The following is a 25,236-nucleotide window of genomic DNA, read 5'->3' on the forward strand; positions in this document are numbered from 1 at the left end:
ATGTTGATAGCCTCATTTACAGCTGCAGAGTACTGCAGCTGCGAACATGTGGCATGTTACCTGGAAGACATAAACAGGGAACACATTATAGGTCTTCATATGTTGGTCAAAATTCTTTATAGAACCTAAACATCAACATTGTTTATCATTAGCCACTACACATGACCACATCATACCCCTGTCATCTATCAGCACAGTATGAGCTTGCATTGCCCTCCTAGTCCTGATGTCTCATGTTTCCCCCCAATGATAGCCAGTAGATTGCATAATCCAACATTTATCTTTCACCTTTGTGTAGAGGGATGACAGTGGGCATCTTCCTTGCAGATGGGATGTCAATGGTGCTCAGGCTTTGTTTGAGTACAATGTGTAATGGAGCTGGGAGCATATGCATGAGTTCATGTTGAATGCATATAGGGATATTATCCAGTTCCATAGAGACTGATTTTTTTGACTTTGAATAGGTATCATGTGCCTGCTTCCTGATGATGAAGGGAGGGGTGCAGGTGCTGTGCATATCCACCTATACTGATGGTGGGACGGGGAGTGATGTTTTCCCTTAACCTGTCTGCAACGGGATGGCTATAGCTATGCTGTGTGTGTGTATGTGGTGTGATTTACCACCAGTGCAGGGTGGGTTGGGTTGTTGCCTCTGAGATGAAAGACATATGTGAAGACAGCCTTGTGATGAGCCTTGCTGGATGTGTCCAATGTGTACTCATAGTTAGCCTTGCAGTGACACACCTGTGACCTTATATGCTTCTTCAGACAAAATTTGACCTGCTTCCAAATTGGTGCCTGCTCCTAATTGTCCTTGTACAGCCAATATATTGACAGATTATGCGTTTTCTGTATTGCTGATGTCCAACAAAGGGGACTACTTCACCTTGGTGGAGGCAGGTTTCACAAGTCAGGTATTGCTGAGCCCATACAGCTATGTAGTTGCTTATATACCTCTTTGGAGTAGGCATGGACACAAGGTCATGACACAGTTGGACACCTCTCCAGTATTAACCAGATAATCATGCTTATTTTAATACCCATGTCTGTGTCAGTGCAATGCAACAACCAGTAGCTGTGGAAATCCATGTCTGTTGGATGAACTGAAACTCAGATTACACAAGTTTACAACATGTATAGATTATTTACCCAAGTGTACAACATGTATAGCTTATTTACCCAACATTTTGCATCTCGTGTCTGTTGTTTTGAGGTTTCCAGCTACACCTACTCATACATACATGTGCACAGGTAATACCTGATATACATTTCTGTTCTATGTCAGTATGGCACACTGCAGTTACTCTCTTCCTGCTCAGTCATACCTCTCAACATGTTAAAGCAGGGCATCTGGAGGATGGCACATATAAATGGGGGGCAATGGGCCAAAGTTACTGACACTTTGTTAATACTGCTGTAACACAATTAAGTCAGTTGATAGCACATTAGACTTTACATACACAGAAATACCCTGGAGGATGTCTGACACATATGTATGTTCTTATGTTCTAATGTCAGTCTTCACAGATTTGCCAGTGATTTGCGGGACATAACCCAACTCTTATGAGTAAATGACTACAAATGTGAGGCACACATATGGTCAGTATGCATAACACTGGACAGTTGAATAGTATGACCTCAGTATATCACATGCAGTTCCACACACATCTGTGACAGTAGTTTACTATGCACATACCCTGTATAGGTCTCTCAGATTTGTGAGACAAACATATTTATCATAGCTGTATTCAGAAGTAACATATGGATATGTACAACATCCCAGTAGCTTGCCTAGCAGTGTCACAGTCAGTATTGTTCAACAGGCACTCCAGTAATACTCATATGTGAGCCATCCTTTCCTGGGGTGACTCAGGGGCATGAGCTGTGATCTATGTCACTGCAGACAGACCCAGATGCTATGGTCATAGGTGCTGATCAGCAATATATCAGTACAGCAAGTCTTGTTGAGACATATTTGTTAAACGTCCTATTTCCCATTATTACATACCCCCTACTGGATTCCATTACATGTTTACTTGTTTGACATATCTTTTTTTTCCAAGTATAGTTTCCGATTCTTTTTACTATAGCCATGGTCTGTGTGTGAGTGTCTCTCTCTCTCTCTCTCTCTCTCTCTCAGATGTAAGGTATACATCAGTTTTGCATAGGCAGCAGCTTGCCCTTTGTAGGTCATACTCATGAGCAGCTGATGGCCAGTGCACCAGTTGATGTCCCCTACTTGTTAACTGCATGCAGAACAGCTGTGTTGTTATTTCTATATCCAATGGCATGGTAACACACTCCTATAATTGAGTACTTCATGTGGGTGTTGCCCCTTTTCCTTGCCTGTGAGGAGGACTTCATTGAGGTGTGTGTACAACAGTATCACAAAGGGTAGTTGGAAATACCTCTTGCAACTAAAACTGTGGTGACAGCCCAACAAAATTGGGGAGAAAGTTCCAGACTTAGGGATAGAATGAAAGTATTGCTGTTATACATTTGGATTCATGCTAGTTTAACAGGGTTTGTGTGGACATGGATATTCTGCATGGGTCTCATTCTGACACTGTTATGTGGTTGACATAATTCTCAACTGTAAGTCTATCATCAGAATGGCCACAGGTTGGACTCTTATGTTTGGTATGTTCCTCCAACAGTTGTTGTCCTTGGCAAATCAGTAGCATACCCTGGGTATTGCAGTCAGTAAATGTTAACTTCCATTTGTGTTTCTGATGCATATCCCTCAGTTAAGATATGTTACAATAAACCCTGTAACACCAGCAACTTTCTCAGTTTATAACAGCAATATTTAAATTATGCCCCTGTGTTTGGGCCTCTGTCCCCCAATTATGTCAGTCTTTGTCCACATGTCATGCAGTAAGAGGTTGATAGGTATGGTATATCATTAGTTAGTGCCTTCCTTTCTGATATCATCCAAGTGATGTAGCAGAAGTAAATAACAATGGTGTCACTGTTCAGTAATGCCCAACAATAACTCTGTAACACACCAAACACTTCATCAGTACAAATTAACTACATTCATTCAATGTTTAAATAGGAGATACAATTAGGTCACATGCTTCAGCCCACTTATCACTCTAACCAACAATCAAGTCTTAAGAAAACCATCAAAATAAAAATATATAATACAAATATATTTACTAATATATAAAAAAAACAAGAGTATTACAAATACATAAAACCATATGAATATATCCTTCACTTTTCTAAAACGGCATATTTGTTTAAAATACACACACATATATATATATATATATATATATATATATATATATATATACACACATACACACACACACACACACACACACACACACACACACACACACACACACACACACACACACACACACACACACACACACACACACACATACACATGCACACATACACACACACACACACACACACACACACACACACACACACACACACACACACACACACACACACAACACACACACACACACACACATATATATATATATATATATATATATATATATAGATATATATATATATATACACTTCCAAAACAAGCTTATAATTTTTCTCTTAGCTTTTTCATTAATACTGGTTTTAAACTAACAGCCTTATTTAGACCAGGACTCACATCAGCCTGTAACCTAATAATCCATTCAAACTTTTTTAGCTCCAGCAAATTATTCATATCACCTTTCCTTATACTCATTTCTACTACATTTAATACCCTAAACTTAAACTTATATTCTTCACACTTATCCATAATATGCTTACTTAATGCGTTTGTTATTATTTTCCATCTTATATCTGATTTATGTTCTACAATCCTCTCCTTCAACTTCCTAGTGGTTTTACCCACATAGAATGATACACATGATGTACAAGTAGCCAAATATACCACTTGTGTTACATTGCAAGTTGTCAGAGCTTTTGGAACAAAAACTTATCCATTTATGGGGTGCATAAATAAACCATCACCCTCATATAAATCATTACAACAGGAACAATTATAGCATTTCCTTGCTCCTATTTCCCTCCCCACATTTTTAGCTTTTATTTTAAAATCCTTATAGCAAAGTTTTTCTTTTAATGTTTCCGAATTTCTATATGCATAAATTGGCCTGTCTCCCACTATAGATCTTACCTCAGGCATAGCCAATAGAATAGGCCAATTTTTTTCTATTATTTTACATACATTATGTGTGTTTAAATTGTATGTAGTGAGATATTTAAGTATTTTACCATCCTTATGCATATCTCTTTCACTCTTCCTCAATCCCCCCGTCAAAATTGGTTTATACTTATCTCCCCTTTCTTTTAGCACTTCTTCATAAGCCATCTCTACAACTCGTCTTGAATAACCACTTTTCTGAAATTCTTGAGACATACTTCTAGCCTGTTCTATAAAAATACTCTCAACCTTATTTAATTTACTCATTCTTATTAACTGTGCCTTCACTATTCCTTTAAAGGTATGTGGGGCATGCATGCTACCCCTATTTATATACCTCAAAGCATCCACTTCCTTCCAATACACCATAGACTCTAGTCTATCTCCATTCTTAAATAAATGTACATCTAAATAATTTATATCATGATTTGATGCCTCCATTTTAAACTTTAGGAATTCAGTATATTAGAGTGATAGGTGGGCTGAAGCATGTGACCTAATTTTATCTCCTATTTAAACATTGAATGAATGTAGTTAATTTGTACTGATGAAGGGTGTAGACCCGAAAGCTTTGCAATAAAGTGTTTGGTGTGTTACAGAGTTGATGTAGCAGAATGCCAGACATGTTATGAAGAATGGGCCATATATATGAGGACAGAGCCTGGACATTATGTGGGAATCTGTACAGTTGAGGGGTCTATGTGTAGCAATTGTTAACAGATTGTCAGGATTATGTAGCAATGTAGTGTGTAAATGTTAGTCGGGCTGTGTAGGGAGGGATATAGTTGTAAGTGTCGTGGCTCCTTTTCTATCTGACTGTGCATGCTGCTCCAGTTTCTGGTGGTCTATCAGCTGTATATGTTTGTAGAGGGCAGACTGAGACATGTTCTGTACCATGCAGGAGTCAGACTACACTGTGTGACTTGGGGCAGTATATGTAGGGGTACTGTGTGAGTGTCAAACATGATATTTATGTTCACACAATTATACTGTACTGTTCATTTGACTTACCAGTATGTCATTGTGACTGTGCTGAAATTGGTTGTGAGTATGCAGACTCACACCAGTGACTGTTTTTCACTACTGTTACATCCCTGTATTGCCTGATATAATTGCAAATGCATGTGTAATTCCCCATAGCTGACTAGGTGTAGTGTTTAGTCAGTCTGACTGACTGTAGTGTGGACGGTGCTTGGTGACATGCTAAGCAGTTCAGTGTACTTGCCCTACTGTCATGTTATGTCTAGATATTCATAGGATGTCCAGTTGTCTGGCTCATATCTTTGGTCTGGTCCTCATAACTGTTGCGTATATCTGACAAATCAGTGGGATGGTGTGAGTATTTCAGGCACTAACTACTGAGTAGCAATTGAGTCTTGCAGTTGTGCTATTCCGGTCAATATATATTAGAACAGACGGTGTTACTGTACCAACTGTCTCAGACTTATCTAGTCAGGTATTTCAGATATTTCCCCTATTGTCATGGCTTCCTCCCCCCACTTTGTCAGTCTTGGTACAAATTTATTGCACTAAGAGGTTCTGAGCATACCTCTCAACTGTCCGGATTGCTGCTGAACATCCACATTTATTGTTCATATTTTGTTTCTGTTGCACGATTTATTCTAATTTCTCTGGTAAATCACTGAGATGATCTGAGGATGTCTGTCAGTAGATGATGACATAATGTCAGTTCCAGACCTCATATCCTTCAGAACATGTATGCTGAAATAAACCTTGTTACTTGAGCAACTTTCTACATCTCTAAGAGTAATATTTGAAATATGTCCCTAGTTGTGGCCCATTGTCCCCCCATTCTTAGAGCTTTTGCCCAGATTTCTTGCACTAACAGATTGAGCGGTATGGTTCTGAGATATGAGTGCACTACATGTTATGAGCATGCATGTGTGTGTATATATATATATATATATATATATATATATATATATATATATATATATATATATATATATATGTATATTAATATATTTCCCATAGATATATATCTCCATACATATATATCTGTATATGTATATCTAAAAAACATCTGAGTGATTCCACAGATCTTCTTACCTACAGTTGAATGCCTCTACTGCATGATATGTTTGAAAAAGCATTAGAAAGTCTTACAGCTCAAATGGTGTAGTAGTACATTACTCTGACTCTAGTGTACAGGGTCCTATGTTCGGGACATGGCAGGGCTGATTATTTTATTTTTAGGCAGAACAGTGGCTGATGAAGACAGAGTGATTAAAGCAGTTTTAAGCAGTTGTAAGTGGCTTTAAGTGGGTTGGTGCAGGTTTGCACGATGCTAAGTGATGCAAACATATGGTTAACTGTACAGATGCATAATCCGTTTTAGCTTCACTTAGCATCACGTAAGCATGCTTACTGCCACTTACTGCTGCTTACACCAACACTAGTTCCTTTAAAAGTAAAGAAAAGAAAAGAAAAAGAGATTATACGAATGTGGTGAGAAAGGGACACAAAGAGGAAAAAAACAGTATGGCAGATAACCAAGGGATGTGAAGGACGGGTGTAGGGAAGGTCAATAGCTGTCCATTTCTTAGACAGCAACAGCTGTGCATTTGTCCCCAATTTGGATGTGAATTTGGACACTTAAATCACAGAGGGAGGGACGAGGACAACAGAAATGTGTTATCAAGCTGATTGGACCAGATTACATGTGTCCAGTGGACACCTGTGCAAAATCTACAGCTGTGTATGGGGCAATAATATTTTGGGGGACAGATGCCCTTTTTTCTTTGTTAAGGTGAGAGTGGGATGTTGGTGAAGGATTGCTGGTACTTCTGAGGAGGTAGACTAGGTAGGGAGACAGACAATACACACAGGGCATCAGACAGGTCCAATGTATGACACATATGGGGGTAAACACCTTGGACAGGGAGGGTGTTTGGGAATCTGAGGCCCATGAGCCCCCATATGGATACAGTGGGACTGACATCCCCACCTGTGGCCAGTCACATCTGGACCTTCACAGCCCCCACAGGGATATTGTCCTGTACCTCACATACATATATCTCAAACAGTAGAGGCCTCCAGACCAATCCTTGTGTTACACAGTTGTGGATGAATGTACTATTAGATGTGGTTCATACTACTTTGACTGAGTGGCTTCTATCATTGGGCCAGTTAGGTATCCATCTGGTGACCTACAGTTTGGTGCCTAGCTGTGTAGGCTTATGTATCCTGTCCACGTGGGGATTAGTGTGAGAGGATTGGGCTAGATGAAGGTAGGCATTGTTCACCATCTTCCCCTCGTCTCTGTGTTTGTTGACCACTGCGGAGAGGTCAATCAGGTTTCACAGTCCTGATCTCCCTTTCACAATACCATGGTGTGTGGGCTCAGCCATTTTGATGTTTCTGATGTCCCTGTTCATAATGTCCTCTATATTGCCTCCCATGCCCTTGCAGAGCAGGCTAATTCGGCTGATGTGCATCATATTAGCTGGGTTGGTGGATTACTCTTCCTTTGTGTATATGGATGACAGTGGCTGTCCTCTGTGCAGGTGGGATGACACCAGTGCTCAGGTTGTGGTAGACTACAGTGCAGAATGGATCTGACAGCCCATGCCTGTGTTCATGTGGGATGCATCCAGGGATGGTGTCATGACTATGGTGACCTCTGTGTGTTGCCTTTGAGAGGGCACTATGGACCTGCTTCTTGATGATGAGGGTAGGGGGGCAGGTGCTATACATGCAGATGTTTACCACTAGGGAAACAGGGGGTGGTATTTACACTTCACCAGTCTGCAGCTGGTTGCCTATAGCTATGCCACATGTGCATGTGGTGTTATTTACCACCACTACAGAGCAGATTTGTGTGTTGCCTCAGGACTTGCAGACACATGCATGGAAGGCCTAGTGATTTGCCCTGGTAGATGTGTCTGATTTTCTCTCAAAGACAGCCTTAGGGTACATCACCTGTGCCATTATTTGCTTGTACATACCAAGGTGACATTGCTTCCGATGAGGCACCTGTTCCTTCTTGGCCCGTCCAGCAATTATTTTCACCTATTATGGTATTTGTGTATTGCTGCCATCCACCACAGGCATTTAGCCTACCTTGAGGGGGATGATGTTGTCCTGTCAGGTGCTGCTGAGTCCATACAGCTATGTAGGTGCCCACATAGTACTGTGGTGTGGGCTTGGACACTGTTGTTAATTCCAACAAATGGGAAATTGGCTGCACAGCTACTTCTACCTACTCTGAGGGGATTTATAGTCATTTGTATACAGTTCATGCTGTCTGACACTGTAAAGGGGGGAGTAGGGGAGATGGTGACCTGAGCAGTGATGGCTATGTGGTCAGATATTACCAAGGAAGATGGCACTGTATGAGTGCTACCATGGCTACTCATGTTGGTTAGGACCAGGTACATGAGATTCCCACCTGCTGTAGGAGTGTTGACCGACTGGTCCTCTGCATTGCCATTGACAAAGCCAAGGAATCTATGTGCATTCATGTTCTGGTGGCATAGGTCAGGCACACTATGGTTGGGTATTTGAAGTGACCCAGGAGCAGGGTAGAAGATTGAATCCTGACAGATTCTAGCAGGTCACAATAGGTGTGGTGGGGGTGTCCATAGTCATGTTTTGGAGGCCTGTAGCTAGTTATGAATTGAGTAGGTTTTTGTCAATTGTTAACTGCACTTGGGCTGTCACCCATGCAGCATACTATTTGTCCAGCCTGGAGGGGTGCATGTGTATGCTAATGTTCAACATTCCACCTGCTGTGGTTTTGCAGGCCTCCATTTAGGGTCTACACATATGATGGGATGAGTGACCTGGCAAGGTTGCTGTGCTCTCCACAGGTAGAAAGCAGGTGTCAGTGAATGCACAAATGTCAGCATCTTAAAGGACAAGGTACACTTGCATTGACATAGGTAGCATGGTAAGACACCTAGCTCCTCTTAGAGCAAGACATCTGCACAAATGCACAGATCAGTGATGGGCAAAGGCCAGTAAATAGTGTCACTTTATGAATATAGCTGAAACACACTTAGTTGCCAGCAAAGACGGGGTCACATTCATAGGTGTACTCTGTAGAATATGACATCTGACAATGAAATGTATGCTAATTTGTTATGACTTCAGTCTTTAATGGGTTGCCAGTGATGTGCCAGACAATACTCAACGGGCTGAGGCATTGACTACAAACATGAAGCAGGCATGTGGTCAGTCTGCAAAACTCTGGACAGTTGTCAGGTATGGGATCAGTATATCACATATAGTTCAACACACACATCTGCACCTGTCGTGTAGTATGCACATACCGTATGTACATCTCTTACATTTGTAAGACAAGCATATGTATCAGAGTAGCATTTACAGGTGACATATAAGTAATTACAACATCCTATGTAGCTGGCCTACCAGTGGTACACTCAGTACTGGACAACAGAGACTCCAGTAGTAGTCATAGACGAGCTGACCTTTGCTGGGGTGACTCAGGGGCCAGAGATGTGCTCCATGTCAATGCAGGCAGGGCAAACAGTAATGGCCATAGGTTCTGGACAGCAGCATGTGAGTCCAGCAGGTATTGTTGTGGCCTAGTGTTTAACATCCCATTTGACATCATTGCATCCCCCTTCTGCATTCCATTACATGCTTACATGATTGACATACCTGTTATAGTGCTCAGGAGATCCCTCACTACAATGCAGATGGTTAGGTTTGTGTAGTTGCAGTCTGTCTTTGTGTAAATGGGTTGAGATCTGTGTTGTGTAGGCAGCAGCCTGCCTTTTGGAAGTACTGCTCATGAGTAGGTGATGGCTGGTGCACCAATCAGTGTCTTCCACTTGCTACATTCATCCAGAGCAGATGTGTTGATTTTCCATTTGCCAATGCCATAGCAACACAGTGCTATAATTATAGCCTTCATGTGTGCCTTGCCCCTTTTCTTTCCCTGTGTGGAGGACATTATGGAGGTGTGGGGGCTACAGCTTCACAGACAGTAGGTGGATATACCTCTCAGGAGAGGACACGTGGAGACAACCCAGCAACATGGGGAACAAAGCTCCAGAATTGACTACAGACTGTAAGTCAGTACTGCTGTTTTACACATAGAGGGTTGCAATTTAACAGGGTTCATTTGGACATGCATTTTCTGTGTGACTTGACGTCTGGTGGTGATATGTCTCTGACATACCTCTAAACTGTCTTGATGTCCGACACTGCCCAGGGGTTCACCTGTTAAGTTTGGTCTGTTCCACAGACAACATCTGTTTTTATGGAAGCAGTGGGATACTGTGAGGATTGTGGTCAGATTAACTGTTGACATCCATTGGTGTTTCAGACATCATATCCTTCAGGGATATCATGTTACAACAAAGCCTGTTACACTGTCAACTGTTTCAGTTTGTAACACCATTATATGAGATATGTCCCTCTTTGTGGCCCTCTGGCCCCCAAGTATGTCATGCTTTGTACAGATGTCTTGCAGTAAGGGGGTCAGGGGTATGTGATATCATTATTTATTGACTGCACTCAAGGTCTCCTCCCATTGACTTAGCAGACTCTTGGAAGTGGTATGCAGCAGTGGTCATGAACATGTTCTCACACCCTGGATATTCAGTGCAAATCTGTACATATGAAAGTTATGTATGTCTGGCCATTGTGAAGCAACTGCCAAGACTGTGTAGCAGTGCTGTGTGTAGATGTTTGTTTGGCTGGGTAGGGAGAGTAGTAGATGTGAATGTCACAGATCCTTCATCTATCTGACTGTGCATGCTGCTATGGTTGCTGGTGGTCTATCAGGTGTGTATGTTTTTTGGGGCAGACTGAGAAAGGTCCTGTAACACCTCAGGGTTCCCAGTACAATGTGAGCTGGGCCAGTATCAGTGTATTGTGTGACTGGGAATCTGCATATATTCGGTCAAGCAGTCATTCTACTCTAAAGTTAATTTGGGGTACTGGTATTTTGCTGTGACTGTGGTGCAAATGGTTGTGGGTGGACATTTATGCACCACTATTTGCTTTTCCCTAATGTTCCATCCCTGTAGTGCATTATATATTTGGATATACATGGGTAATTGGCCAGAGCTGATTTGGGTTAGTGTCATGTTGGTCTAACTGTGGTTCAGAAGGTGCTTGGTGACATGGTTGATGGCTGTCATGGTTTTTTCTATTCTGTCACATGACTGCAGTCATACCTTTCCACTGTCCAGATGTGTAGACACTGTCCTGATGTGTGGCTCATATGTTTTGTCTGTTGGCCACAACAGTTGTGGGTTTCTGAGAAATCATTGGGATGATGTGAGCATTGACATCAGTACATTTTGACATTCATTTCTTTTTCAGACCTGGAATCTGTCTGGCATTGTATGTAAAAGTACACCATGCCACTCTAGCAGACTTTGATGTGTATGACAGCCATATTTCAAATATGTCACTATTGTTTGCCCTTTATCCCCTCTGTTTGTCAGGCTGTTTGCAGATATGTTGAAGTAAGAGTTTGGTTATCTGTCTATATATCTCTGTATGAAAGGGGAAAAAAAAAAAAAAATATATATATATATATATATATATATATATATATATATATATACGCACACACACACACACACACACACACAGATATATATATATATATATATATATATATATATATATATATATATATATATATACATATATGTGTCTATAACAGTAATACAGATATATAATTCCCCCTTATGTTGAATGACTGTTGTGCATGATAGTTTGTAAAACCATTGCAACCTTTTATAGCTCAGATGGTGTAGTGGTATTTTGATGTGATTGTTATGCACAAGCTCCTGGGTTCCAGACTAAGAAATGATTACTTTTCTTCATTAATGTTAAATGACCAGAATGTATGATATTAAATGACCAGAATGTATGATATGTTTGTAAAATCAGTGCAGATTCCCACAGCTCAGATGGTGAAGTGATACATTGCTGTGATTGTAATGCATGGCATCCCAGGTTTGAGATTTGGCAGGTCTGATGATTTTGTTGCCAGGCAGAATAAGGGCTGATGGAGACAGAATGATTAAAGCACTTTTAAGCAGTTGTAAGTGGGTTTGCACAGTTTTGTGTGGTGCTAAGTGTTGCTAAGAGATGGTTAAAGAAACCCTCTTAGCTTAACTTAGCACAGCTTACTCCCACTTACACCCGTGTTAGTTTACTTTAAAGAAAAAAAATGGTAATAGGAAAGTGGTGAAATGGAGGCAAGCAGGGGGAAAAACATTGTGAAAAGCAGCTAGGGATGTGCAGGACGGGTGTAGGAAAGGACCATAGCTCTACATTTCTTCAGCAGCAACAGATGTGCATTACACTTATTTATTTATTATTCATTTATTTGCAGTTGGTTAACCAGGATAGTCCACTGGGCCAATAAGAACCTGTTTTCAATGGAGTCCTGGGGAGAAAAGCTCCAATATAAAGGTTACAAAAAGATTACAGCAGTTTACAATTTAAATCATTTGTCGGTTCAAATACAAAAAAAGATTAGGCAGTTACAATAAAATTTTTAGGTTACATTTTGTAGAAAACAAAGATTAAGCAGGTGCAATAACATTTTTAGGTTACATTTTGTAGAAAACAAAACATTGCTTTAGTAAATATACAGTTTCTTGAGATGGAATAGTAGGATTTGAGAATTATAAGAGGTTATTTACAGTTGTCTTAGTATTTGGTGTCTGGAATATATGAGATAGTAGCCTGTAGAAAGTGGAGAATAGGTTATGAGGGGTGGGAGCAGGAGCATTCCCACGTGGATGTTAGATGTGAGTGAAGTGATTTTTTTAAAGGAAGGGAGGTTGGTGAGAGTATGGATTGAGGGAGAGAGGGAGTCCCATAGGCGTGCCAGAGCAAAGGACAGGAGGTTTTGTCCTGAGGAGCGAAGGGGTTTGTACAGTTCTATTAGGATTTGGTTGCTAGATCTTAGGAGTCTTTGTGGCTGGTGCATTTTAAAGGTAGAGCAGAGAGAGAGAGAGACAGAGGAAGGGATGAAAAATGAGTTTGTGTGCATAAGTAAGCTGAGTATAGGCGAGATAGTTAGGAAGCTCTAGCCAGTTTAGTTTGTGGAGAGATGCACAGTGATGGGTTGATGATTTGTGGCTAGTGGCAAATTTGGCAATTTTATTATAACAAGAGGACAGTTTTGTTTTGAGAAATGATTGTAGGTTTGTTATGGCACCATAAAGGAGGGAAGGGATGAGAAATGTAGTAGAGAGAGTGAGCTTAGTAGATGTAGTGAGGTATTGATTGTGTCGGTAGAGCATGCCAAGTTTTTGGTGTTTTTTTATGTTTAGTTGTAGGTGGGTATTGAATTTAAGCTGGTCATTGATCTGGACTCCTAGTAGTTTGGTTTCAGATACCAGTTCAAGAGGTGTGTTATTCTGGCTGGTGATAGAGAATAGTTTTCTATCAATGGTGTTGGTTTTAGAGGGGGTAAATACCATAAGTTTGGTTTTTGATGCATTGAGTGCTAGATGATTGTCTTTCATCCACTGTTCTGTGGTAAAGAAGGGATCGAGTCAGCTTTAAGAGAGTGGGAATGGATGTGGCAGCACAGATTATAGCTGAATTGTCTGCATATTGAATAAGGTTAGCATAAGGGATTGAACGGAATAAATCATTTATGAATATATTAAGGAGGATGGGACCCAAAATGGAACCCTGGGGGACATCAGTGGGGGTGTTAAGGAAAGAGGAGATGGCTTTTTCCCAATTGACAGCTTGTTGCCTGTTGGAGAGATAGCTGGTGAAACAATTGGGAGAGGAAGGGGATAGGTTTAGGTTAGATAGTTTAATCAGGAGAAGGTTGTGAGAGATAGTATCGAAGGCCTTTGAGAGGTCAAGTAGGAGGGTAGATACGCTAGAGCCAGAATCCTTGGCTTTTTTCACAGTTTCCAGGAAGGATAGGAGGGCAGTCATGGTGCTGTGACTGGGTTGGAATTTACAGCCTCACACCCCACAGGGAGGGGTGTTGGCGACAGACATTTGCAAAGTAATTAGTGGGTTGATTGATTAGTTTCACTGTACATAGGGGCAAAATATTTATTTATTTATTTTACATTTGTTGACCGGGCTAGTCTAACTGGATACATGTCCATTTTCAGTAGAGGCCCGAGGAGAAAAGCTCCACTGTAACAGTCTAAGGTAACGCACTAAGAAAAAAATATACAAAAGGATAACTAAACTACTAAGCAGGAGTTATCAACTAATTAGCATAAACAAAACAAAAGAGCAGCAATTAGCAAATCAAAAACACACAGCAACAACAGCAATATTTAAATACAGAATTGCATTTTTATAGCATCTGGACTTGGACTTGACCTATCATGAAAAAAAATAAATAAATGATACCTGTGCAAGGCATTAGGTAGTGCAAAGTAAGTAGAGGTAATAGGAGGTAAAACATAAGAAAGAGGAAGTCACAAGCTGAAGAGAGTCTAGGGGAAAAATTGTAGTGATGGGAGCAGTGATACAAGCTTGATGGAGACAAGGCAGTGTGAGAGAAGGAGAAGTAATACCTGTCTAAGATGATGGGTATGTACAGTGCAAATAGAGATAATGGGGAAAGAGGTGAAAAAGATGTGGAAGTAGGAAACAAGAGTCAGTCAGGAGTAGAGCAAGGGCAGAGCCAGTGTGATTTGAGGTGGGTCTTTAAATGTTTCTTGAAAAGGGGTGTTGAGGTCAAGGTAGTAAGTTCACTAGGGAGCTTGTTCCAGTGTGAACCCACAGCATTTGAGAAAAGGGAGTCACCTGCTTTATTCTGAGATTTACATGTGGCTACTAGAAGTTTATTAACTGATCATAGGGTAGTGAGATTCTTATAGGGGGAAATAAGAGTATTAAGAATAGGTGCATTAGAAGGGAAGTGGAGTATCCAGTGGGTAATAGTCAGTTGTTGAAGTAGAATGAGATTTTGCAGTTCAAGCCAACCTAGCTGTCTGTGATTTAAGCAATGATGAGTCCGATATGGGGCACCTGTAGCAAACCTGATAATGTTGTGGTAGGATGAGGCTAGTTTTGACAGGTTTGTTTTTGATAGGTTAATAAAGGTTGGAGAGGCATACAGTAGTGTAGAGATTAGATGTGTTTGAGCTAAAGATATCCTAGTCACTGGTGTGAGAAATTGTTTAAGTCTATAGAGATCACCTATTTTTTTGTTAACTGTTTTAACGCTGTTGAAATTTTGGGTGCTGAATCAACGGATGGTGCCCATACTGGTTCTTCTTTTAAACAACCGATTTTGAACTTGGTTAACTCAGGTACTTTGTTTGATAAACAACATAAAGAGACAACTGAATGGCTTAAAGTAAATTATTGTTTTAAAATGGACAATGGAGCTCCTCAGGGACCTCCGAATACTGAATCATTTTCTATAATAATGGATAAAATTTCTAAATTGATGTTGAAATATAGAACTCTATGTATAGAAAATGCATATCTTTTAGAGTGTATTAATAAGACTATTGTCCCAAAGGGACTTAGAGTGTACAAATATCCCAATAATGCGCAAGTGGGCTTGGACCTCCATAAGCAATTATTGGAAGTTTTTAATAATTGTGGATTAGATGTTTTAAAAGTAATTATTAAGGAGAATAATAGAAATCAGGACTTGTTACAGAAAGAAATTGATGAATTAGATAAATATATTAAGGAAGATTTAATTTTTAGTATAAAGGAAGAAAAGGATAAATATTATAAAATAAGAAATGAAATAGATATTAAATGCAATGGTTTAATTGATAGGAAAGTAAACAAATTAAAGAGAGATATACAAGAATATGAAAATAATATGAGTTATCCTAAACCACCTTTTTTAATAGGGTTGGTTATGGACTGAATAAAAGGGTGAAAAACAATAATTATGTTGAAAAAAGATTTGATACATGGAATAATGATGAGTATGACCTAGACTTCCCACCATTAGTTAGGGAAGAGAACACTACTCATAGGGAAGCCAATGGGAGGGGAAATTTTCAAGTGGGGGGGAGAAGAGGGAGGGGAGATATTAGATACATATACTCCTGTCCTTAGTCAATCAACCCCACAACAAGAAATATTGGTAGAGGGATTTAGAAACACCTATGATGGTTTTTCCATATATAATTTTAGTAACATCCCATTGACTAAGGAACATTTTAGTCTCCTGAGTAAGGGACTCAAATATATTCCATATGTTAAGGGTGACCTAACTAGGACTATTTTAGACATAAAAATGTTTTTAAGAAAAATTAATTTAGAAATGATATTTTCCAAGAATATAACAAGTAATACAACTTATAACCACAAAGAATTAGTACGTAGATCTACATATAATCCCCCGATACACCCCTAATTAAAAAATTTTGAACTTATTTTGGAAAAAGAAGTCAGATATATGGACAAGAAAGTTAGATACAAAGCTAACCTCAGCAAAGATGAGAAAATAATTCTGGATGAAATGACTACTAACCCCAGAATACGTGTTATGAAACCAGATAAAGGTGGGGGGATTGTGATTATGGATATAATACACTATGAGGGAAAAATGAACCAAATATTAAGGGATGAAAATAAATATAATTGTGTTTCTAAAAATGAAGTGTATTTGGCATATAATAAAATTGAAATAACATTACAAGATATGTTATATGAAGGTGTTATTGATAAAAAAATATATGCCTATTTGAATGTAGAGAAACCCAAAATCACTATTATTTTTGGAATACCAAAAATCCATAAAAATTATGAAGATCCCCCACTTAGACCTATAGTATCTGCTGATGGCTCAAAAATATTGCCCTTAGCCAAATTTGTGGATACTAAGGTTAAACATATCTGGGTTAATAATAAAATAATATTAAAGGTTTCCTGGGATTTATTAAAAGAGATTTCACCAGAACTATATTCTGATAACTTATTATTTGTTACTATCAACATTATTGACCTTTTTTCCTGTATTCCCTATGAGATAGGTATGAAAATGTTTGAAGAGGTTGTTTTTCAATATAAAAATTTATCTCACAGGGAAAAGGTAGTGAGCACAGGCCTCATGGACTTCGTCCTACAGAATAATTTTTTAGTCTTTAATGGTGAATTCTTTCAGCAAATTCAGGGGGTAGCCATGGGAGCTGCCTGTGCTCCTACATTTGCAAATATAATTTTGTCAAAGTGGGAGGAAACATTTATTTTACATTCAAAGTTTAGTTCCTGTTGGACACTATATCGCAGATTCTTAGACTATATAGTTATATTTTTGACAGGAAGTAACAATGAATTTGAGGAATTTATAGAATACATAAATAATAGTACTAACTTTCTAAAATTTACCTATAATACGTCTTATGAAACTTTACAATACTTGGATTTGGAAATTTATAAGTCTGATAATAATAAATAGAAACTAGAATACATAGAAAACAAACCTTTTGTAATTCTTTCCTTCACTATAATAGTGCACATCCAGCACACTGTAAAAGGAATATAGTGAAGGGACAATATGTTAGAGGTAGCAGAATGACACATTTAGATAGTGATTTTATTAAAGAATGTAATTTTCTTGAAAATATGTTCTTAGATAGGGGGTATCCTAGGGAATTCATTAATGTTATTAGAATTGAGGTAGAAAAGGGAAGAGAAAATAAATTCAAACCTATTAAAGGGGTTGCCAACACTATTGATATAATACATGATTATAATGAATGTAAAGAGATGGAAAATATAGGTGAATTTCAACATGCCCTAGTTTTGGAATTTAATGCAACTAATTATAACAAAAGAGGGATTTTTCAGAAAGAGTGGGAAAAATTTATCTCCCTCACTGATTTGGAGAATGTACCTAAAATAATACCTAAGGTAGTTTATAAGAATTCAAGAAGTAGAAGGAATATATTAGAAAACAATAATAATAATAATTCCAACTCCTATAGGAATGGTGAAAGGAAATTAGGCGCCTTCCAATGTGGAAGGTGTAATCAGTGTGAATTTATTATCAATAAGGGGAATATATTTTTGGAAAGTAGAAATAGGTGGATAGGAAGCAAAGGACATTATAATTGTGACACTAAGGGGTTAGTGTACCTTGCCTTATGTGGACAATGTAATGCTTTTTATGTGGAGAAAACAGAGAGAACACTAAAAAGAAGAATATATGAACACATTTATGATATATCTAAAGGTAAAGAAACAAATGCATTATTTAAACACTCTAGAGTATGTGTAGGTTATAAATTCTTCTTTTTAGTCTTGGAGCAGATTAAGAATGATATTAGGGGTGGCCCATGGGAAGAAAGAATAGAGTGTAAAGAATTATGGTGGCAAGTAACCCTGGAAGCGGGAAAATTCCCAGGGTTAAATGACTATCTTTCTATCTTGCCACTATTAAAGATAAGGGCTACAAAAATGTAAAGAAGAAAAAATACCAATGTAATATTTTTTATGACAATAGATGGTGCTGTTTCCTCACATTTTGTATTAGTAAAGAAAGGAATCACATAAACATTGCATTTATAAGCACTTTATTTCTTAAAAGATTTGATCTTATATTATATTTTAATTAATATTTAGGATTGATGTTTTTAAAGTATTTATGTAATAAAATTTAATTATTAGCATGATTTTAATAATAATTTTAAAGTTATTAATTATTTAAGCTGAATCCACAAGAATAGAATGTAATTGTAGTAATAAATATTCATGAGCCCATGTAGGGAATGATATGTGTATTTGAAATGAAATTAAGGGATTTCATTGGTTTATTATCTTAAAAAGTTGTATAAATGCAATTAAGACAATTAATTAATTCATCTGATGAAGTCTGAATTGTGTGGATGAAAATGCATGGTTGTATTCAAGGCGTTCATGTGGCTTTTTTATTTTGGGTGTAGAATAAAGTGAATATATTATTCAGTTCGTACTTGCAGTCTCCGTAATCATAGCATTTCTTTTGATTTTACTTGTGACTTTCGAGTGCTTCCACTTTTTTACTTAACTGTTTTAATAGTTAGATTGATGTGAGCATCAAAGTTTAGTTGATTATCTATTGTGACACCAAGCAGTTTTGTGGTGCTATTGGGTGATATAAGCATGCCATTGTTAGAGACAATAGTAAAGGAAATTGGGATGGACTTATAAGTTGGCGTAAACAATAGTAACTTAGTCTTTTTAGGATTAAGGAGGAGACAGATGTGTTTGAACCAATTTTCTGCTGCAGTAAAAACATTTTGGGTACATTTTATGTAGAGGGATGATATGGGAGATTTTCCCGAGAGACGGAATAGTGGATTCGGTTATGGTTCTGTTTATTAAGATGGAGACTGGGAATGCTAGTACCTTTGCAGCTAGCTGCAGATACTCCGCTGGCAGTTTGTCTGCTGAGGCGGTGCAAGGTTTAAATTTTCGGAGTTGGTTGTAAATGAAGGCTGTGGATACTGTGTTCAACTTTAAAGAGAGTGTTTTACTATTAGGAGGGTTAAGTCCAAGGGTTGTGGTTGGAGTTAAGGTGTTGACAAGAGAGGTGACTGTTTATGAGAAGAAGTTATTGAAGGTGTCAGCAATTTTATTAGGAGGGATCTGAGATAGGTTGGCAGGTGTGGGTGTTTTTGAGTTTCCAGGGTATAGGAGTTTCTTGATTCCAGACCAAAATTTTTGAGAGTTCTGTTGGGGGTTTTGTTGAAATTTAAAGTAGAAGTTTTTTTTGTCAAGGAGTATAAGTTTATTTTTGGTATTTCTCAGGTGTTTGAAATTTTGGTGGTCATTGGGTTTTTTTGTGATTCCCCATTTTGCCCAAAGTTTGTTTCTTAGTATCATTTTTTGCTTGGTTTCTTTGGAAAGCCATGGAGCTGCTTTGGACTTTATTTTAATTTGGCGAGAGGGGGCATGGCGGTCCAGAATTTGGAGGAATTTATTATTGAAATAAGTGACTGCTTCATCAAGAGGAAGGTCTTTGAGAGGTGCCCAGTTGCAAGCTTTAAGTTCTAAGAGGAAGTTGGGAAGGCTGAAATGTTTCTTACTGCGTATAGTTCGATATAATGTCTGCGTAGGACTACTGTGTTTTTGTTTGGAAATGTATGTAAGGAGGTGGTCGCTAACATTGTCAGGGAGTACACTTGTTTTATATGCAAGGAGATTGTTATTTACAAGTATCCAATCAAGAATACTCTGCTTCTTGGTAGGTTTATGTATTCTTGTAGGGGAGTTTATGATTTGTTGGAATGTGTAGAGGTTTATAAGAGAGGTGGGTTTAATGGAACAGCAGGAGGTCCAATCAATATTGAGATCACCTAAAAGGACAGCTTCCTGTGGGATGGTAGAAGAGAGCCAGCTAAGGATATTTTCAAGTGTATTTATATTTTTTCCGGGAGGGATGTAGCAACACATAATGTACATTGCTTTGTTCTTATTAATTTGAAGTTTGGAGCAAAGGAGTTCAGCATTTGTAGGGGAGGGAGGTTGGGAGTCTATCAGGCTAATTTGTAATTCGGATTTATAAAGTATGGAAACTCCCCCACCTTTTTTGTTTGGGCGATCAAGTCTTAAGATATTGTAACCAGGTGGGGTAATTTCATTGTCTTTGATTACTGGTTTAACCAGGTTTCAGTTAGGCAGAGGATGTTAAATGAGTAGAGGTCAATTAGGGCATGGAGCTGGGCGATTTTATTAATTATACTACAAATATTTAGGTGAGCAACTTAAAGTGAGTTGGGAGAAAAGGGGGATTTCATGGAGTTAATATTTTGGTCAGTGAGTGTAAGTGGAAAGGAGTTGTTACGGCCAAGGTTGGGATGTATGTTCCCATGAACCAGTAAGAGCAAGAGGGGGAGGGAAGTATTTGTGTGTATTTTGAGTAGGTGAGGTAGAGCTTTCTGGTTTTGTAATATTTGTTGTGGTTAATTCTGTGAAATTGGGGAGGAAGGTATGGGGATGATGTTGGCAGGGTAGGATATGGTATTGTGGTTGGGAGGAGAGTAGGGTTAGTTTGCTTTGATAATGTCAGGAACTCTGTCAGACTTAGGTTTTCATAGTAGGTAAGGGTGTAAGATATAACAAGGAAATTTAGGAATGTGAGTGAGCACAGTATGTTAAGGTAAATTGAAGTATTAGGTTTCATAGTACTGGAAGAAGTAAAATAGGTGTGGTGTTTGGAGAGAGTGTTGAGGGGGAGGTGTGGTAGGTGCTAGGTAGGTTTGGAAGTGTGAAATGAGTAAGTAGTGTGATAGGTGGTAAGATACTAGGGGGTGTGGCAAGGCAACTATAAGGTTGGGGACACAGGGGGGTGGGTGAGAATTGGGGGTAGGGTAGGGGAGCGAAGTGAGCCCACAGGGCGAACGGAGCAGGTATAGACACTGAGGGAGTGGAACCAAGGGAAACAATCAGAGGAGATATGAAAGGTAAGGTTAGTTTGGATGTGAGTAGGTGGAAGGTGAGAGCCTTGAAAGTAGTGAAATAAGCAGGGTAGATAGGTGAGAAAGTTCAGTACAGGTATAAGGGAAAAGTGGAGCTACAGTACAACAAGTTGAGTCAGTCTTTGAGCCTAAAGAGCGGAAAGGTAGTCAGTGGGATAGCTTCTAGGAGAAAAATGCCACCTGGTGGCAAGATGCAGTACATCAAGCTAAAGGTTTTGTTAGGTAGGTAGCAGATCAGGGGATTCAAGGAGGGGAAAAAAGAGTAGTGATATACAGGAGGACAAGTGTAATAGGTGTGGAAATTCAGAGTAGAAAAGGGTTTTGGCTGCTATTCGCCTTAGCTGGGGAGTGTACAAAAAACCTAAGGTATAAAAACAAGAAATAGTAGTTGTATTGCCTGTAGGTTTAAAATAACATACTTTCTTTTCCGTGCTGGACTGAAGCAAAGGGAATGAATAGGTGCAATTCCTTAGTTTTGAGGAATGGACAGCAGTTGTTGCGGTGGGGTGAGTCAGTAGGTCAGCAGCAGATAGGGCAGATTCCCAACTGTGAAACAATATAACAGGTTAGATAGCTAGAATAATAGGTGGAAAGAGAAAACAATGATGTACAGTAAGCAGGCAGAAAACAAATTTCTACAATATACCACTGCAGAGCAATAGAGAAAGAAACCAGTAAGTCCTGACTTAGGTAACCTTTTTGAACTACATTCAAAACAAATTCAGTTGTGTAGGCACAGGAAGAAAAGGACTTGCAGTAGTGTCATAAATAAAGCTATGTATGGGACAATTTTTTTTTGTGGGACAGATGCCCTTTCTTTTTTTTAAGGTGAAAGTGGGATGTTGGAGAGGGGCTGTAGGTATGTTTGGGGAGGTAAGTTGGGTGGGATAGGTTGCATTTGCAGACAGACAAGAAAGATAAAATATCAGACAGGGGTGGTATATGACACATGAGAGGGGGTTAACACGTTTGATGGGGAGGGTGGTTGGGAATCTAAAGCCCATGAGCCCCCAAATGGATACAGTGGGACTGAGGTCCCCACCCATGGGCAGTCACTACTGCTCCTTCATGGCCCTGAATGTGGCTGTGTGAGGGCTGGACAGGAGGGGCAGGCTGCCCCTTGAGGTGTGCCAGGTGGCCCTCAATCTATCACAGCTGCCCACCCAACTCTGATCAGATGGCACTATGCACCAAACCCCAAACCTGTCTATGGGTGACAGGATCCTGTTCACGTCCAATCCCAGATGGGGGCGGGCTCCATTCCCTGAGGTGGTTCCACCAGAGGATGGTGAAAGACCAGCAGACAATGAAGGCCCGGGTTGGATCAAAGACATGCTGGGGCCCGGTTCTACAGCCAGATGAGGTGGTGCGGGCGGATCCGCCATGATCTACCTTCCCAAATGTGCTATGGTGTTGAGGTTTTAAAGAATATGTTGCTTAGTCATGAACAACACATTTCTAGATTAGTTATAACAGCATGCATGGGTGTTCCAATTAACCCCATAAAACAGACTTGAAACAGTTGCATAGCAAAACAAACACATGCATAAATGGAACAACAGTATGCATTGTAACAGCATGCCAGTAACATTGACAGCAATAGGCCACTAACAATGGTATTTGAAAAAGGTATGTTAACATGCAAACAATCAGATATATGAACAGTAATATAACACAAGTCCCAACATTAGGTTTGGAGTAAAACACACCCATAGTATATGAATTTTAGTATTGATCCAGATGAGGGGTGGGAGGAGAGACAAAAAGCAGAAGTTCTGTTAATGTATGGCATCACAGCCACATTTGCTGTGAAGAATCTGTATACATTCTAAATCTCTACAGCAACATAGCAGAATAAACAATGTTTTTTTTAGGTAGTTTTATTGCACCTCAATATTAGTCTGTCAAACATTTTTATTTATTCAGTTCACACAGTAACAATATACCTACTAGCAGTAAGCAAGGTACTCTTTCTTAGCTATTTGAACAATATACTGCAAAATAGATTTGTACTCACCAGCCTATCAGCACAGCCTCAGCAGTCTATCGCCTTGGGCTTCGATGTCCATAGCCCTCTTTGCTGCAGCTGTAGAGGAGAAACAATCATTATGTGTACCTGTCTATCACATTCTGAGGCTAGTACTTGCTATGACCTACTTGATAGTGATACATACTCACTACTGGAGCATTCTGTGCCTGTGCATCTTGGATCTACTCAGCCAAGAGCACCCCTTCTTCAACTTTAGGTCAACATACTGGTACCATACCTGCTCACCAGTCTGGAAGATGCCAGTAGCACTGGTGAGATCACATGCAAGACGGTCCCAGGCCTCTGTTTTGTATTGTGAGCCCTGGTACTGGGCCTGCAGCAGTCTCTTGTCATGGTTTTTGACAAGGAGTCCAGCCATGACCCTGGACTCCTGAATGCTTCAGTGGTGCGTGAGAAAGCGTGCTCCATCTCCAATGCCAGACATGTTCCTGCAGAGATTAGACTAAACAAGTTATGGCTGTATTCCTACCTACACAGTTTAAATAAGGCCATATTCCCACCCTTTGCCATCATTGGACCATTTTGAAAATGCTGAGTACAGCTTAGCAATGTGCAAACCCGCTAAGCTGGATTGAACAGTGCTTAAAGGGGTAATTGCTGAGCACTGCTTAACAGTGGGCAAATTTGCTTAACTGAGTTACCTGCTGCTTAGCAATCACATGTAAGTGATGCTTAAACCTGGTAAGAGTAGCTGGGCATTGCTGACCATTGCTCACTTTTCCTTTTAAAAGATATCCAGATGATAGTTTCATTTAGTAGGTGCGAATGATTTACTGTACATGGCATCCCTCTACGTGCTTTCATTACATTAGCAAGGGGTGTGATTATACTGTATTGGACACTTGTATATACATGGGTGATTTCACATGGTACATGCACTCACACTTCCATTTTACACCAGCTACACTACCCTGGTTGACAAAACCCAGTTACTGCATAGTTTAAGTTTAAAAAAATAATTTTAACACTGCTTTCCCATATAAAAATAAGTTGCCTGTGTTGGTACTCATACCATGAATGCCTGAATGTAAACCCAGGACTCTAACCACTACATTATCTCAGTTTAGGAATTTCACCTGTATATTTCTATTTATCTCCTATGGGATGTTTAAGCAATGCTAAGCAGAGGGCCATAAAGTGCATGCCCGCTTAGCTATGCTTAAACATTCCCTAGCATGTAAAAAAAAATATTTATTACATTATTGTTATGTTCTTATGTTATATAGTGAGTACTGGTGTTTTCTGATGAGTCATTGAGGACTGCAGTCAGGAAATAATAGCATATATTTGACTTTCAGGCTACTATCCTTCAGAAATTCATGCTAATGCATACCCTGTTTTCTATCAAATTTTCTAAGTTTGCGTGGACAATATTTAAGTAGTGTCCCTATTTTTAGTGCTTTGTCCCCCTATTAATTGTGCCTTTGTCCACATGGACTGCTGTCAGGGAATACTGATATACATTTGACTTTCAGACTTCTATCCTTCGATAATTCATGCTAATGCATGCCCTATTTTCTGTCAACTTTCTAAGTTTTGAGGGCAATATTTCAGTACTGTCACTTTTTACTGCTTTGTCCCCCCGTTATTTGTGCCTTTGTCCACATGGACTGCTGTCAGGGAATAATGGC

The sequence above is a fragment of the Protopterus annectens genome, chromosome 2.part0, assembly GCF_019279795.1.
Source record: "Protopterus annectens isolate FY-2018-M chromosome 2.part0, PAN1.0, whole genome shotgun sequence".
Classification (NCBI taxonomy): domain Eukaryota; kingdom Metazoa; phylum Chordata; order Ceratodontiformes; family Protopteridae; genus Protopterus; species Protopterus annectens.